The following is a 15,000-nucleotide window of genomic DNA, read 5'->3' on the forward strand; positions in this document are numbered from 1 at the left end:
GATTCCATCGCCAACTCGATATCGGGGTATTTCATGCATCTCGTATGAAACACATTGTCCCGTCGTTGCGTGATGATTCGCTGCAACACCCGCCGCTGCCACGGTCATCTTCGCTCTGTATATTCGCTTCTGGCTGCTTGCGTGAGGCTCCTTGTAAGAAAGGGGGAACGCGCAAAGGGAAAGGAAGCCCGCCAGTTCGAGAAGAACGTTTCTTTTTTTTTCCGTCGTGAGTACGCTGCCGATAGTTACAACGCTAGCGTGAGGTGTCGATCACCGATGTCATCGGGCAACATGATCGGGGTCTTGCATGCAATTTCGCATGGAGGACATTGTCCCGTCGTTGCGCGATGCTTCGTCGCACCCGCCGTTGTACGTACGCGCGGCATCTTCGATGGAGCGAGAAACTGTTCCTTCTCGACTGCCTGCGTGAGGCTTTGTCCCAGCGTTTACAAAGAGCCCGCCAGTTTGGGATGTATCGTTCCCTCCTCGGCGCGTAAGCATTGCGTCGATATATATAGCGCTTGCGTGAGGTGCATCTCCGATAGCCCCGTCGCCACAGCATGATATCGGGGTCTTTCATATCTTATGGAAGACATGGTCCCGTCGCTGCGCGATGTTTCGGTCACACACCCGCCGCTAATATATACGGTGCATACTCGCGCGGCAGAGAGAGGAGAGAGAGCGTGCTTGCCAGCTGCTTGCGCGAGGCTGCGCCCGTTTCTCCTATTTTCGGTGGGAATAATGAAAAGCGAGCGAAGAAGAGGTTAAGGAGAATAACCGATATGAGCGCACGAGTGCGAAAGCAAACGTTTTCCCATTCGCATCCCGCTCCCGGTGTTTCTTCGTCTCTTTACCTCGTTGTTCTCTCCGAACCGTCCAGCGGATGTGGACCCTCTCTTGAGAAAGAGAGGGCCCGGGTAACCTAGGACGCGACACGTATCCCGCGTCGATGTGCGGCCGTAGGGTACGTATTCCTGCCGTGTGAACAACAACTGTGGACCGGCTGTTAACAGCTTCGACTTTCGTGAGTCTGACTCCCAAGAATAATGGAATTTGTGTGTGAATTTAAGGGGATGAGAAAGACCGATCGAAGCCGGCTGCGAAGTCCGTTCTAATCGGCTATCCAAATCAGGGGGATACGTACGTGCAGGGCGCTGCGACAATAAAATGGGGGGTGTCGTTTCAGAGGAGAACACCGTGGATGTACGTGGTTCACTTGATCGGGGTATCCCCGTCGGCTCCATCGTACTCTCCAGGTTGATCCTAGGTTTTTAAATGTACTCTACGCCTGGCCGTTACGGGAACCGTTCGCAATTGCGTGGCGGTCTCCGTGCGGAACCGCATCCCAGAGACCCCTGTGTCGTCACTTTCGTTCGTTCGGACGAAGTGTCGCGACGCCCGAACCTCCATCGACCGTGTGCTAGTTGGAGGCGCGGGTCTCGGATTCTTCCGAACCCGAGAACTATATACGAGTATGATATATATATATACATGAACACAGAATATTAAAATACAACCCTGAACGGTGGATCACTTGGCTCGTGGGTCGATGAAGAACGCAGCTAATTGCGCGTCAACGTGTGAACTGCAGGACACATGAACATCGACATTTCGAACGCACATTGCGGTCCACGGATACAATTCCTGGACCACGCCTGGCTGAGGGTCGTTCACGTAACCTTAAGACTGCTTACGTTGGCATCTCGGTGTCACGTACGAGCGATTGTTGGACCGTTCGTCGGCGTTTGCCGCGGTCGCACGAAAACAAGCGAGAATACGCTCTAGACGTCATGGAGGGAAGAAGGTTGTGTGTACGCGGCAGATGACTGGAGACATCGTCGTCATCGTCGTTGCTTTGTCGTTCCGGACTTGCGTGAGTGCTACTTTTCACACGGCGTCGTGAGTCGCTTAATTTGTCGACCGCCCGTGCGTGTATGTGCACCGCTCCGGACGCAAGCGCGCGGACGTACGATCATCGACCAGCCTCCGTGTCTCGCCAAATACCCTCGTGATTGTTAACAGACAGCGTTCGCTTTTCGTGCGAGTTTTCATCCGCGCTCCCGACGTAGTCTGAAATGATGCGTGTAAGAAAGAGGCGTGCGTAACCCGCAACGACACACAAGAGAGTTTGTCGTGAGACTACAGAGAAGGACAATGAAAGGGTGTGCGAGTGAGCATGAACACGAGATCGCGTATACCCCACCCGTGTAGTGTGGTGAAGAAATGTATGACGAGAAACAGAGCCCCAGGGATTCTAGAGGGATCGTCTTGTTGCAGGAACAACGCGAAAAGGAGGCACTCATTCGTCGAAACGATGAAGTTCCGGGATGCATCTTCCCCGGCCACGTTTCGGTCGAGTCGTTTGTGGCTCCGTGAATGTGTTGTGTTGTACTACAACTTGTTTCTGTATCCTGAATCCTCTTTGGCGAGGCTTACACAGCCGCCATATATATGACTCATCACATAGGGATGACTTCTCTCCTAGAAGGAGGAGGTGGAAAGGTAGCAGCGTCCGGTCGCCCCATGTCTTCGCGTTAGTCGATCGCCGAGAGAGACCGCGCGTCAAGTCCGGTCGTCCAGTCCACGAAAGCTATACAAAAAGCAAGCGGACGGGCGTTAAACCATACCGGCAGTCGCCTGGCGAGAGTCTCTCTCCTTTAGATCGAATTAAACGAGACGCGAAGATGCTTTGGTGTGGCGCATTAAGGACGATGTGACTTACTTTCCGCTGATCACTTCTGGCGAATTACGAGGAGCTTCCTTACCTTTGGAAACGCTGCTGTTGCGTTACGACAACATATTCCGAAGGCACACGGCGAAGTTGGGACGACGCATCGAACATGATCTCAAGTCTCTCTCTCATTTCCCATTTCTCGTAACATTCGTTCACACACTCTGCCTGGTCCGCTTCTCTCGGTTGTGTGCCCCCGTTGTACGAGGATTACGCCACAGCTTCTTTCGTCATTTTTACACATATATAAAATATATCACTCTACGTGTGTGATATATTTAACACGTATACGACGACCTCAGAGTAGGCGAGATTACCCGCTGAATTTAAGCATATTACTAAGCGGAGGAAAAGAAACTAACAAGGATTTCCTTAGTAGCGGCGAGCGAACAGGAAAGAGCCCAGCACTGAATCCCGCGGTACTGCCGCAGGGAAATGTAGTGTTCGGGAGGATCCGTTTATCCCGTGACGTTGCATCGCGTCCAAGTCCATCTTGAATGGGGCCATTTACCCATAGAGGGTGCCAGGCCCGTAGCGACCGGTGCGCGTCTCGGGAGGGTCTCTCCTTAGAGTCGGGTTGCTTGAGAATGCAGCCCTAAGTGGGTGGTAAACTCCATCTAAGGCTAAATACAACCACGAGACCGATAGCGAACAAGTACCGTGAGGGAAAGTTGAAAAGAACTTTGAAGAGAGAGTTCAAGAGTACGTGAAACCGTTCAGGGGTAAACCTGAGAAACCCAAAAGTTCGAAAGGGGAGATTCATCGTCGACAAATGCTGGCTCCCGTTGGTGCGCGAAACCCCGAAAGGGGTGTCCGTCGCTTTTCCGCAAGGAGGGCGCACGGATGTTACGGCCAACGGCGAACGTTCCGGCTACGTAGACGTGCACTTCTCCCCTAGTAGGACGTCGCGACCCGTTGCGTGTCGGTCTACGGCCCGGGCGGTTAGACCGTTGCGTCGCCTTGTGCGTGCGCGACGGACCCTCGGTGACCCGACCGGCTGCGCGACGGTGTTCCCCCAGATGGTATCGGGCCGCAACCAGTCTTCTCATTCGAACGGTGCGTCAGGCCCGCCGCAAGCTCGGTCAGCTTTGTTTGCCCTGTGGTACGGACGTCTTTCCCGTTCACGGGCCTGGCCAGCTGTTAGCCGGCGGAGCCCTCGGACTGGCCAAGCTTTGAATTACCTGTCGGCGGCGCTATTGCTTTGGGTACTCTCAGGACCCGTCTTGAAACACGGACCAAGGAGCCTAACATGTGCGCGAGTCATTGGGATGAGTAAACCTAAAGGCGAAATGAAAGTGAAGGTCGTCCTTTGCGTCGGCCGAGGGAGGATGGGCGCTGCATAGTGCTCCGCACTCCCGGGGCGTCTCGTTCTCATTGCGAGAAGAGGCGCACCTAGAGCGTACACGTTGGTACCCGAAAGATGGTGAACTATGCCTGGTCAGGACGAAGTCAGGGGAAACCCTGATGGAGGTCCGTAGCGATTCTGACGTGCAAATCGATCGCTGGAACTAGGTATAGGGGCGAAAGACTAATCGAACCATCTAGTAGCTGGTTCCCTCCGAAGTTTCCCTCAGGATAGCTGGCACTCACTCCTCCGTTCCTTCGGGGACGCGTCGAGTCTCATCTGGTAAAGCGAATGATTAGAGGCCTTGGGGCCGAAACGACCTCAACCTATTCTCAAACTTTAAATGGGTGAGATCTCTGGCTTGCTTGGTTCATTGAAGCCACGAGATTTCGGATTAGAGTGCCAAGTGGGCCAATTTTGGTAAGCAGAACTGGCGCTGTGGGATGAACCAAACGCAGAGTTAAGGCGCCTAAGTCGACGTTTATGGGATACCATGAAAGGCGTTGGTTGCTTAAGACAGCAGGACGGTGGCCATGGAAGTCGGAATCCGCTAAGGAGTGTGTAACAACTCACCTGCCGAAGCAACTAGCCCTGAAAATGGATGGCGCTGAAGCGTCGCGCCTATACTCTGCCGTCAGCGGCAAGTGGGGAGGGACGGTGCCATTACTGGTGACCGTCCTCCATGAAGCCCTGACGAGTAGGAGGGTCGCGGCGGTGTGCGCAGAAGGGTCTGGGCGTGAGCCTGCCTGGAGCCGCCGTCGGTGCAGATCTTGGTGGTAGTAGCAAATACTCTAGCGAGACCCTGGAGGACTGACGTGGAGAAGGGTTTCGTGTGAACAGCCGTTGCACACGAGTCAGTCGATCCTAAGCCCTAAGAGAAATCCTATGCAAATGTGGTGTCCTAAAATCAATGTCTGCAAACATATTATTATACAAAGAGATAAATTGAAAGATAAAAAAAAGAGACACACACACGTTGGGCGAAAGGGAATCCGGTTGCTATTCCGGAACCCGGCAGCGGAACCGTTTAACATCCGGGCCCTCATTGAGTGTTCGTCGGGGTAACCCAAAATGACCTGGAGAAGCCGTCGGGAGATCTGGGAAGAGTTTTCTTTTCTGTATAAGCGTTCGAGTTCCCTGGAAACTTCTAGCAAGGAGATAGGGTTCGGAACGCGAAGAGCACCGCAGTTGCTGCGGTGTCTGGATATTCCCCTCGGACCTTGAAAATCCAGGAGAGGGCCACGGGAGGTCTCGCGCCGGTTCGTACCCATATCCGCAGCAGGTCTCCAAGGTCAAGAGCCTCTAGTCGATAGATTAATGTAGGTAAGGGAAGTCGGCAAATTGGATCCGTAACTTCGGAATAAGGATTGGCTCTGAGGAGCGGGGCGTGTCGGGCTTGGTCGGGAAGCGGGTCTGGCTGACGTGCCGGGCCTGGGCGAGGTGAAGGGTCTTAGACTTCGGTCGACGTCCTGGGATCCGAACTCGGTCCCGTGCCTTGGCCTCCCGCGGATCTTCCTTGCTGCGAGGCTTCCGCGTCGGTTCAGCCGTCGCGTGTCGTTTCTTCGGCCGCCATTCAACGCTCGGCTCAGAACTGGCACGGACCAGGGGAATCCGACTGTCTAATTAAAACAAAGCATTGCGATGGCCCCCGCGGGTGTTGACGCAATGTGATTTCTGCCCAGTGCTCTGAATGTCAACGTGAAGAAATTCAAAAAAGCGCGGGTAAACGGCGGGAGTAACTATGACTCTCTTATGACTCTCTTTGGCTCCCAAAGAAGGCCATCGGCTCCCAAAGAAGGCCAGGGATGTTCCTCTGGTTCTTCATGTGCCAACCCCTCCTCCTCGTGGTGGGTGCCGGTAACGTGGCGTAGTTGCCTTAACTTCTGCGCCACGGCTAACGGGGCTCTGGCTTTGCAGGGGGGTTTTCCCCTCTGCGTGGTTCCTGGGGTTGCCTCCCCCTTGAGCCTGATTCTCGCGGGCGCGTCAAGGAAAGAGAATAGAAGACATCTCCGGCGGGGGCCTCGGCCCGCCGGTCCCGCGATACCTCCGTCTCCCGAGCAAGTCCCGTCTTCCCCTCCGTCTCCTCAGCGTGTGGCTTCCCCCGCCGTGTTGGTGATGCACCCATGCCCTGACTGTGACCGAGAATTTAATACCAAGATCGGTCTGGGGGTACATAGGAGGGCGGCTCATTCAGCCGTGGTTAACGAGGAGATAGACGTGCACAGGGTGAAGCGCAGATGGGCCGACGAGGAGCTGCGGCTTATGGCCAGGGAGGAGGCTCTGGCGGTGCGGCGTGGTGTACGGTTTATTAACCAACATCTTGCCGAGGTGATTCCCGGTCGTTCCCTTGAGGGTATCAAGGGAGTACGACGCGGGCAGGCATACCGTGCACTCGTCGCCGCCGCTATGGAGGACGTCGCTGCGTCCTCGGGCAGTTCCTGTTCCCCATCTCCTCCTCCAGCGCAGGTGGCCGTCTCTGCGCCCGCAACCCCTGTGCGTGCCGAGCCTGCGTCCCCGGTACTGTCCTCTCCGGGCGTTTCCTTTTTGGGCCTGTTGTGTGAGGACATTTGCGACGCCATTCGGGGCCTGATTCCGGTGGTAGCAAATGTCCGTGGCTGGGAATCTGACGTCCTTTCCCAGCTGGCCCGGGATTGCCTTGGGGGACAGGATATCGGGGAACGCTTGTCGTCTTGGCTTGGCTCCGTCTTCCCTCCTCAGGCTGAGCAGCCGATGCGACCGCATAGGCGCCGCGACAAAGTCCGACTTGGGAGAAAGGCTGTTCGACGCAGGGAGTATGCACGCATACAGCGGCTATTCCGGTCGAACATGTCCTGGGCTGCTCGCGAGATACTGGATGCCACGAGTCATCAAAACAAGGCCATCCCCGATGTGAAGCTGATGGCTGATCATTGGGGACCGTTTGTTAGCCGGGAATCCCGGCCCAGTGCTCCTCCCACCACATCCAGGCGCAAGCCTGATTTGGAGCACTTGTGGTACCCGGTGTCTTGCGAAGAGGTGGCAGCTGTCAACTTGCCACCTCGCTCAGCCCCAGGTCTGGATGGCGTCAGCGTGCGTCAATGGAGGGCCGTACCAACATCTGTACGGGCCCTCTTTTTCAACACGGTGCTCGCTGCAGGCGGATTTCCCGTATCGATGCTGACAAGTCGGACGGTCTTCGTGCGTAAAAAGTTGGATTCCGACAATCCTGCCGATTTCCGTCCGATCTCCATCACGTCAGTCGTCGTGCGGCACCTCCACAAGATCCTCGCCTATAGGCTTCGCACGTCCGGGATTTTAGATCCTAGGCAGCGGTGCTTCGATGATGGCTGCGGCGAGAACATCGCCGCATTAGCCGCATCCATATGTGAGGCCCGCAGCAGATTGCGTGTTCTGCACATTGCCTCCCTGGACGTCGCGAAGGCCTTTGATACGGTGAGCCACCATGCCATTGTGGGGGTCTTGGACAACGCGGGGGTGCCGGAAAAGTTCAGGGATTACGTTCTACGCCTGTATGCGAGCAGCAGTACCGTGTTTGAGGTGCGCGGGCAGAGGTCGGGGCTCTACAGAATCGGCAGAGGCGTCAGGCAGGGAGACCCCCTGTCCCCGCTGTTGTTCTGCTTGGTAGTGGACGACATGCTGGGGCGGGTCCCAACTGACGTCGGATTCGAACTTGGTGGGTGTCGTCTAAATGCGCTTGCGTATGCTGACGACATCCTACTATTTGCCGGCTCCGAGTGGGGAATGCAGAAGACACTGCGCGTGGTGGAGGACAGGGCGAGGGAGCATGGGCTATATTTCAATGCCCAAAAGTGCTCCGTGTTGTCACTGGTACCGTCGGGCAAGCTCAAAAAGATTAAAATCGTTACTACCCCCACATTTCATCTTGGGGAGGGTATCTTCATTCCGCAGCTAACATCCACTGCGGAGTGGAGGTACCTTGGAGTTGAGTTTTGCCCGGCGGGCCCTAAAAGGGTCAAAACAGATCTGGCCCTGTATCTGGAGCGGATAACACGGGCGCCATTGAAGCCACAGCAGCGGTTAACGCTGCTGAGAGGCTTTCTGCTCCCCAGAATCTACCACGCGCTGGTGCTTGGACGCGCCACACTCGGAAAGCTCAGAGCCCTCGATCTCCAGCTCCGTGCAGCGGTGCGCAAGTGGCTGCGGTTGCCGCACGATACCCCCAACGCCTTTTTGCACGCCCCGGTTGGTGGCGGGGGCTTGGGCCTCCCGGCGTTGTCCACCACAGTCCCAGGTCTTATGCGTGAACGCCTGCTGAGACTGGGGCGATCGCGGTGCCCCCAAATAAGGGCGATCGCGGAGTCTTCGTGGGTTGGGGGGAGGATACGGTAGGCCACAAATGCGCTAACGCGCGATACTGGTCTCCTGTCCTCCAGACACCTTCGAGACAAGTGGTGGACCCATCGGTTGCACTCCAGCACCGATGGATACGAAATCCGGGAGTGCCCGATGTCGCCGCTCTCCTCCCGGTGGGTTGACGTCGACTCACACCTCATTCCCGGCCGCGACTACGTCCAGTACGTTCACGTCAGGATTAACGCCCTCCCGACGCTCGTCAGGACGTCGAGAGGGAGACGTGAGCGTACCACCAGGTGCCGTGCCGGCTGTCATTCCACCGAGACGGCCGCGCACGTCATCCAGGGGTGCTTCCGCACCCATGGTGGCCGAATCCTGCGGCACAATGCTGTCTGCAATACATTGGCCGCGGGACTTCAGAACATCGGCTGGACGGTCCAAAAGGAACCGCAATTCCAGACGGCCGAGGGGCGGCGCAAGCCTGACCTGGTTTGTGTTCGCGATGGGAGAGTCGACGTCGTGGACGTGCAGATCGTCAGCGGAGCTCCACCTTTGGACCTGTGCCACGAGCGGAAAAAGAGCTACTACGGTAGCAACACTTCCCTCGTGGAGACTATCGCCGACCGGTATCGTGTACGGAGGGAGCTCATATCCTTCTCCTCCTGCACGGTGTCGTGGCGAGGCATATGGTCTTCACGCTCCGCTGACTGGCTGCTGGGCATGGGACTGACATCCAGGCTGCTGCGCGGAATAACAACTCGCGTCTTACAGGGGAGCCACACAAATTGGACCAGATGGAACCGGCTCACATCTGTCCGACCATCTGGGGCCGAACGAGATAGAGAGGGAGTCGGGTGAGCGACGGAGACGGATCCCCCTATGGGTAGCCGTGCCCATTTCCCCCGATGTGCATGAACACATTGTGTTTGTGTGCATCATTCCCCCGGCTATTTGGCTATTTTTTTTATCCCCCCCACCCTTCGTCACGGCCAACGCATTAAAAAAAAAAAAAAAAAAAAAAAAAAAAAAATAGCCAAATGCCTCGTCATCTAATTAGTGACGCGCATGAATGGATTAACGAGATTCCCTCTGTCCCTATCTACTGGGGAGCAAGAGATCTGGGAGGGACTTCTTGGTCGGACTCACGTCCAACACGACCGAGTCGAGAACTGCGATGGAACTGATGACTCCTTCGGAGGACTTCGGTGAAGTTAGCGGGCCCAACTGGTTCAAATCCACTCACCTCACCTCCTCGTGGGGCTCCTGGGGTTCTGAAGCCGGGGCACCGGTCTTCAGGACGCGAAAGAGTGAGTGGTAAACCCGGACGGTGGTGGTGGTAAAGTTGATCGGAAGAGTTGAGTTGTGGGGGCCTTCGGGTCCCGCGGCAATAGACCACGGAAGCGTCACCTCTGTATCTGCATAGCAGTCGCACTACTAGACACCATGTGTCTATACTGGGGGCGGCCGGACGCAGAGCGGGCTCTGCGGCTCGGAACAACCGTGTCCAGCGAAGGGGTGGTCCCGAAACCAGCGTTACGACGTCTGTGAGGGAGGGTGACGTGGAGTGTTAGGGGTCAGTGGATCGTATTAGTCTGGACCCCAGGTGGCGTGGAAACCACCGTCGCCAGCAGCTCAACTACGAAGACAATGAAGCCGAAGTCATCGTCCATTAGAGAAATCTTAGCTTCACAATTAGGGTGGGAAAAACATGTCTAATTAATCTCGCGAAAGAACGAAACCCGCGTATCCCCAGGAAACATTGCAGGAACCATAGAAAGGAACCACATCAGGAACATAGAATCACATAACAAGCCAAGGACACTTCATCATCGATAAGTCTTCATCAGAAGCACAGCAAGATTCGAATAACCGACAGGAACCTCAAGAACTTCAAGAACCTCAAGAATTCAAATAAAACAGGAAGAACTTCAGAAACATAAAGCCCCAAGACCATAAACGTCAAGAACACAAAGCCTCAAGGACTCCAGAAATAGGCAGAACAGTAAAGACAGAAGAAGAAAAGGACGTAGTTCTACGATGCTAGAACCGGATCCCGTAAGTCTCCTGGTGTTGCAACGACCCGCTAGACTGCCCTGGTGGTACGTGGCATCAGAAGAAGCGGGGGCCTTGTCTTAGCCGACCGGGCTGCGAGGGGATCACCCTCTTTAATAAGTCCCTAACCCCAAGCTATGGTGCGCGGTGATGAGGGTGCGTGACGATCAAGCATCGTCACGTGGCTGGTGGGAGCACCGGTCCCTAGCGACCAACTTCGGAATACCTGGCGCCTTCCGATGCAACCAAGCCTTACCCGGGTATAGGGGGCTCTGCCCGGGTGGACATTATGACCCGCCACACTCGTGGGATCAAGTATGGACTCAAAAATACCCAAAATTAAAACCTTAAAAACCAAAAATAAAAACAAAGATGTGGAGGAGGCACAAATGGAAGTGGAAGAAATAAATCGCAACCGCAAGAGGAAGGATGACACGACCATAGCATCGGAAACCGATTCCTCGGTCGCATCCCGGCACACTAAGAGACCGAAGAACAAGAAAAGGATTCTAACACCTGTCCAGTGCAAGAGTGACTCTTCATCAGAAGAGGAAACCCGAGCACCACAGGTTAAGGATACCTCCAACAAGGGAAGCAAAAGCACGATGAAAATGCCGCTAATTGATGATCTCATAGACTTATCTACGAAAGTCTGTGAATCATCAAAATTAGCAGAAGCAAAACAGCTCCAGCTAAAGATCCGAGAAGTACAAGCGTTTGTACTCAAGATCGTTGAGCGGAATAACTTGCTGGAAGAGCAAGTAAAAAGCAGAGAAAAGGAACAAGCAGAGAGTGACCTACTCCTGCTCAGTTCAACGATAACTAAGGCAGTGGAAAAATTGACCACACTTAAGCATCAGATTCCAGTACAGCAAAAGAGCTACGCCGACACAGTAAGGATCAGCTCGAACATCACGCCGAAAAAGGTGTTAAAGAAACCCATATCACCCAAGAATGTGATAACCGTGTTCCCTGCAGCAGAGAGTAAAATCTCTAGTAGCGAGGAAACGAAGAAAATTTTAGAAAAAAGCATCATTCCCTCCAAGGAGAAGCTGAAAATAAAGAACGTTAGACGGATACGTAACAACGGACTATTGCTGGAAACTGACTCCAAGGAAGACATGGAAGCTCTTCTTAAGAGTAAAAAGCTGGAGACAGCCGGTCTTAAAGCCAGTCTTCCTGAAAAGAAACAACCTTTGGTGATCATGTACAACGCTCCCAAGGATCTTTCAGATAAAGAACTTCTCTCGGCACTTAAATCGCAAAACTTCGAAGAAATGTCGGAAGAAGATTTCGAGGAAAATTGCAAACTGCGATTCAAAACAGGAGATAAAAGCAAAGAAACGGTGAACTGGGTTATACAAGTTACACCTCGAACGAGAGAGCAACTGAGGAAGAAAAACCGCGTCTTTGTTGGATGGAATTCGTGTCCTATAAGGGACTACGTTCCTATTAGTCGATGCTACAAGTGCCAGAGTTTTGGACATATTTCCAAATTCTGTAGAGCAGAAAAAGACACATGTGGCCATTGCGGAACTGTAGGACATGCTTTTAAAGCATGTCCCAAAGCAGAGCAAAGTCCCACCTGCGTAAACTGCAAGAAGGCAGGGAGGAAATGCGATCACTCATCCAGATCCAAGACTTGTCCAGCATATCGAGCAGCGCTTGAAAACTACATAACTAAAGTTGATTATGGACAACGATAGTCCAACAGGTTCATATAATGAAACCATAAGACTAAAAGTTGCACAGGTAAATGCACAAGGCGCCAAAGTTGTCATGGATGAACTTCGACAATTGGCATTTGAGAAAAACATCGACATTCTCCTCATACAAGAACCCTACAGTTACAGAAATGTTATCTGTGGTCTAGGCATATCAACCCGTGTGATAACGGACAGGAAGGAGATTGCGTCGATCACAACATCGGACCGAGTTAAATCAGCAATAGTGCCAATAAACAGATATATAAATGTGCTTAAAATAGAACAATTAAGCAACACACACATAGTGTGTGCTGAAATCAGCACAGAAAGAGAGAGGTTCTTTCTGGTAAGCGCATATTTGCAATGGTGTGAACCAATCGAAATATATCTGAGGCACTTGGACCTAATAATGCAGGCCTTAAGAGGACAGGAAATCGTAATTTGCCTGGACGCAAATGCGAACTCTCCACAATGGCACAGCAGATTGTCAGACACCAGAGGTGAGGCGATGGAGGATTTCATCTCGCAGCACTCCTTATTCATTGTAAATCGGCAATCACGGCACTTTACATTCGCTAATGCTCGAGGACAATCAAATATAGACCTGACGCTAGCTTCTGGAGCCTGCTTCAACAAGATAGACAACTGGCTTGTAAATCCAAACTTTGTTACAAGTGATCATAGAGTGATCACATTTGAAATCTCCCTCAATACAGAGAGACTAAACAATATGAAGTCAGGGAGATATAACATAAAACGAGCTAATTGGGACAGCTTCATCAATAATCTTCAGATAGCACGGAATCAAAGATTTCGTAATATTAGCATTGAGTGCTTACATCCCCAAGAACTATCTGAAGAAGTTGAGTCCATTATAATCGAGGCTTGTGAGAAAAGTATCCCAAAGAAAAAGCAATTCTTCAAATCAGTTCCCTGGTGGAACGACGAGCTCACTACCCTTAGAAGCAGAGTATGCAGGGCTAGACGTCTCTATATGAAAACAATAAACCAGGCATTGAAGATGGAACGCAGGCAGTCATACAATATCCTGAGGAATAGATATGTATCGACGATTAGGGCGGCAAAAGCCGAAAGCTGGCGCAAATTCGTCACTGGAGAAGGAAACGAGAATCCATGGGGCATCATTTACAAAATTCTAATGAAGAAAATGAAGATCGAGAAGGCTCTTCAGAGTATAAAGGATGGAAATACACAAACGTTGACGTGGAACCAAACTGCAGCCAAGCTTCTCAACACTTTAATTCCGGATGATATAACATCAACGGAAACTGCACAGCACAGAAGGACTCGGCGTGAAGTTCATCAGCGTCCTGAGACACAGAACGCACCCAGCTTCACCACTGAAGAAATTGGGAACGTAATAAGAAGCATCAAGCACAAGAAGGCTCCAGGATTGGACCTTATTGAAAATGAAGTCGTTAAGCACGCTTGGCCCATACTCAGCAATGAGATGACAGCGTTGTTCAATGGCTGCCTCGAAAACGGCATCTTTCCAAAGCAATGGAAAGCGGGTAATGTTAGAATTCTCTTAAAGGGAGAAAATAAAGACGAGTCTAACCCAAAATCTTATAGACCAATTACCCTGCTTCCGGCACTTGGAAAGATCTTAGAGAAGCTGATGGCTAAGCGTATGTACAGCATATTCAATGAACATGACTGTACATCCAATAGACAGTTTGGATTCCGTAAAGGAAGGTCAACTGAAAATGCAGTTATGGAACTAAAACGAATTGTCAACAATACAAGAGAAAAATATGCATACGCACTGCTCTTTGACATTACCGGAGCTTTCGATAACGTCTGGTGGCCTAGCATACTACGTAATCTGAGGCAAAGGGAATGTCCAAAGAATCTATACAAGTTAACGCAGAGCTACCTGTCTGAACGAACAGTACAAATGTCGTCAGAGTACACATTTATTAAGAAGACAGCGAATAAGGGATGCCCACAAGGATCGATACTCGGTCCTCAATTATGGAACCTCGTTTTTGATGAGTTGCTATCACTGCTGGCGGCAGAAGCATATGACGTAGTTGCATATGCTGATGACCTTGCCGTTGTTATCAGGGGTAACTCAAGGCTAGAAATAGAACGGAAAGCAAACGCTGCAACTGCAATAATATTGCAATGGGCAAGCGAACAGAAGTTGGAAATATCGGCCTCCAAATCGGAAATGATCTTAGTAAAAGGCTTTCTGAATTTTGGAAGACCACCGACGATCAGACTTCAGGAATCTTCAATGAAGAATGCGGAAACAGTGAAATACCTCGGGATCAAGTTCGGGCTCAGATTAAATGTGTCAACACACATTAATTACATTTGCGAAAAGGCGAAAAAGATCTTCAACGATTTAGCACAAGTTGCCAAAGCAAACTGGGGATTAAACAGTAAGACACTGGGAACACTGTATAAAGGAGTGTTCGTCCCCATAATCACATATGGTGCTGCTGCATGGTCAGAAAAGTTGAGCTCATTTCACATAAAGAGACTGCAAAGTACGCAAAGATACGCGCTGCTGCGTGTATCTAAGGCATACAGAACAGTCTCCACAGACGCAATAGCTGTAGTAACGGCAACACCCCCAATAGAGCTACTCTTGGGGAAGAGAAGAGCACTGTACCACCTAAAACAAAATGAGGATTTCGCATTTGGGAATCTCCAATATCAGAGCATTGCAGGTGGAAATGAGGCACAATTAAACCAAATATCGGAAGATATACACGAGGAAATGCTTAATCTCTGGCAACAACGTTGGGATATATCCACGAAAGGGCGTCTAACGTACCAATTTTTCAACGATATAAGAACACGGTTAAGCGCGGACTGGATCA

General features: G+C 52.0%; 1 non-coding gene across 1 annotated transcript; it reads left to right on the forward strand.

Moving 5' to 3' along the window:
- The first annotated feature begins 1,514 nt into the window (after nt 1–1,514).
- Nucleotides 1,515–1,669, forward strand: LOC143187851 (5.8S ribosomal RNA). The gene has a single exon (XR_013003327.1). It is a non-coding gene; the product is annotated as a 5.8S ribosomal RNA (ribosomal RNA).
- Nucleotides 1,670–15,000: the final 13,331 nt, after the last annotated feature.

Source organism: Calliopsis andreniformis, unplaced genomic scaffold (genome assembly GCF_051401765.1).
Source record: "Calliopsis andreniformis isolate RMS-2024a unplaced genomic scaffold, iyCalAndr_principal scaffold0386, whole genome shotgun sequence".
In the NCBI taxonomy this organism is placed as follows: Eukaryota; Metazoa; Arthropoda; class Insecta; order Hymenoptera; family Andrenidae; genus Calliopsis; species Calliopsis andreniformis.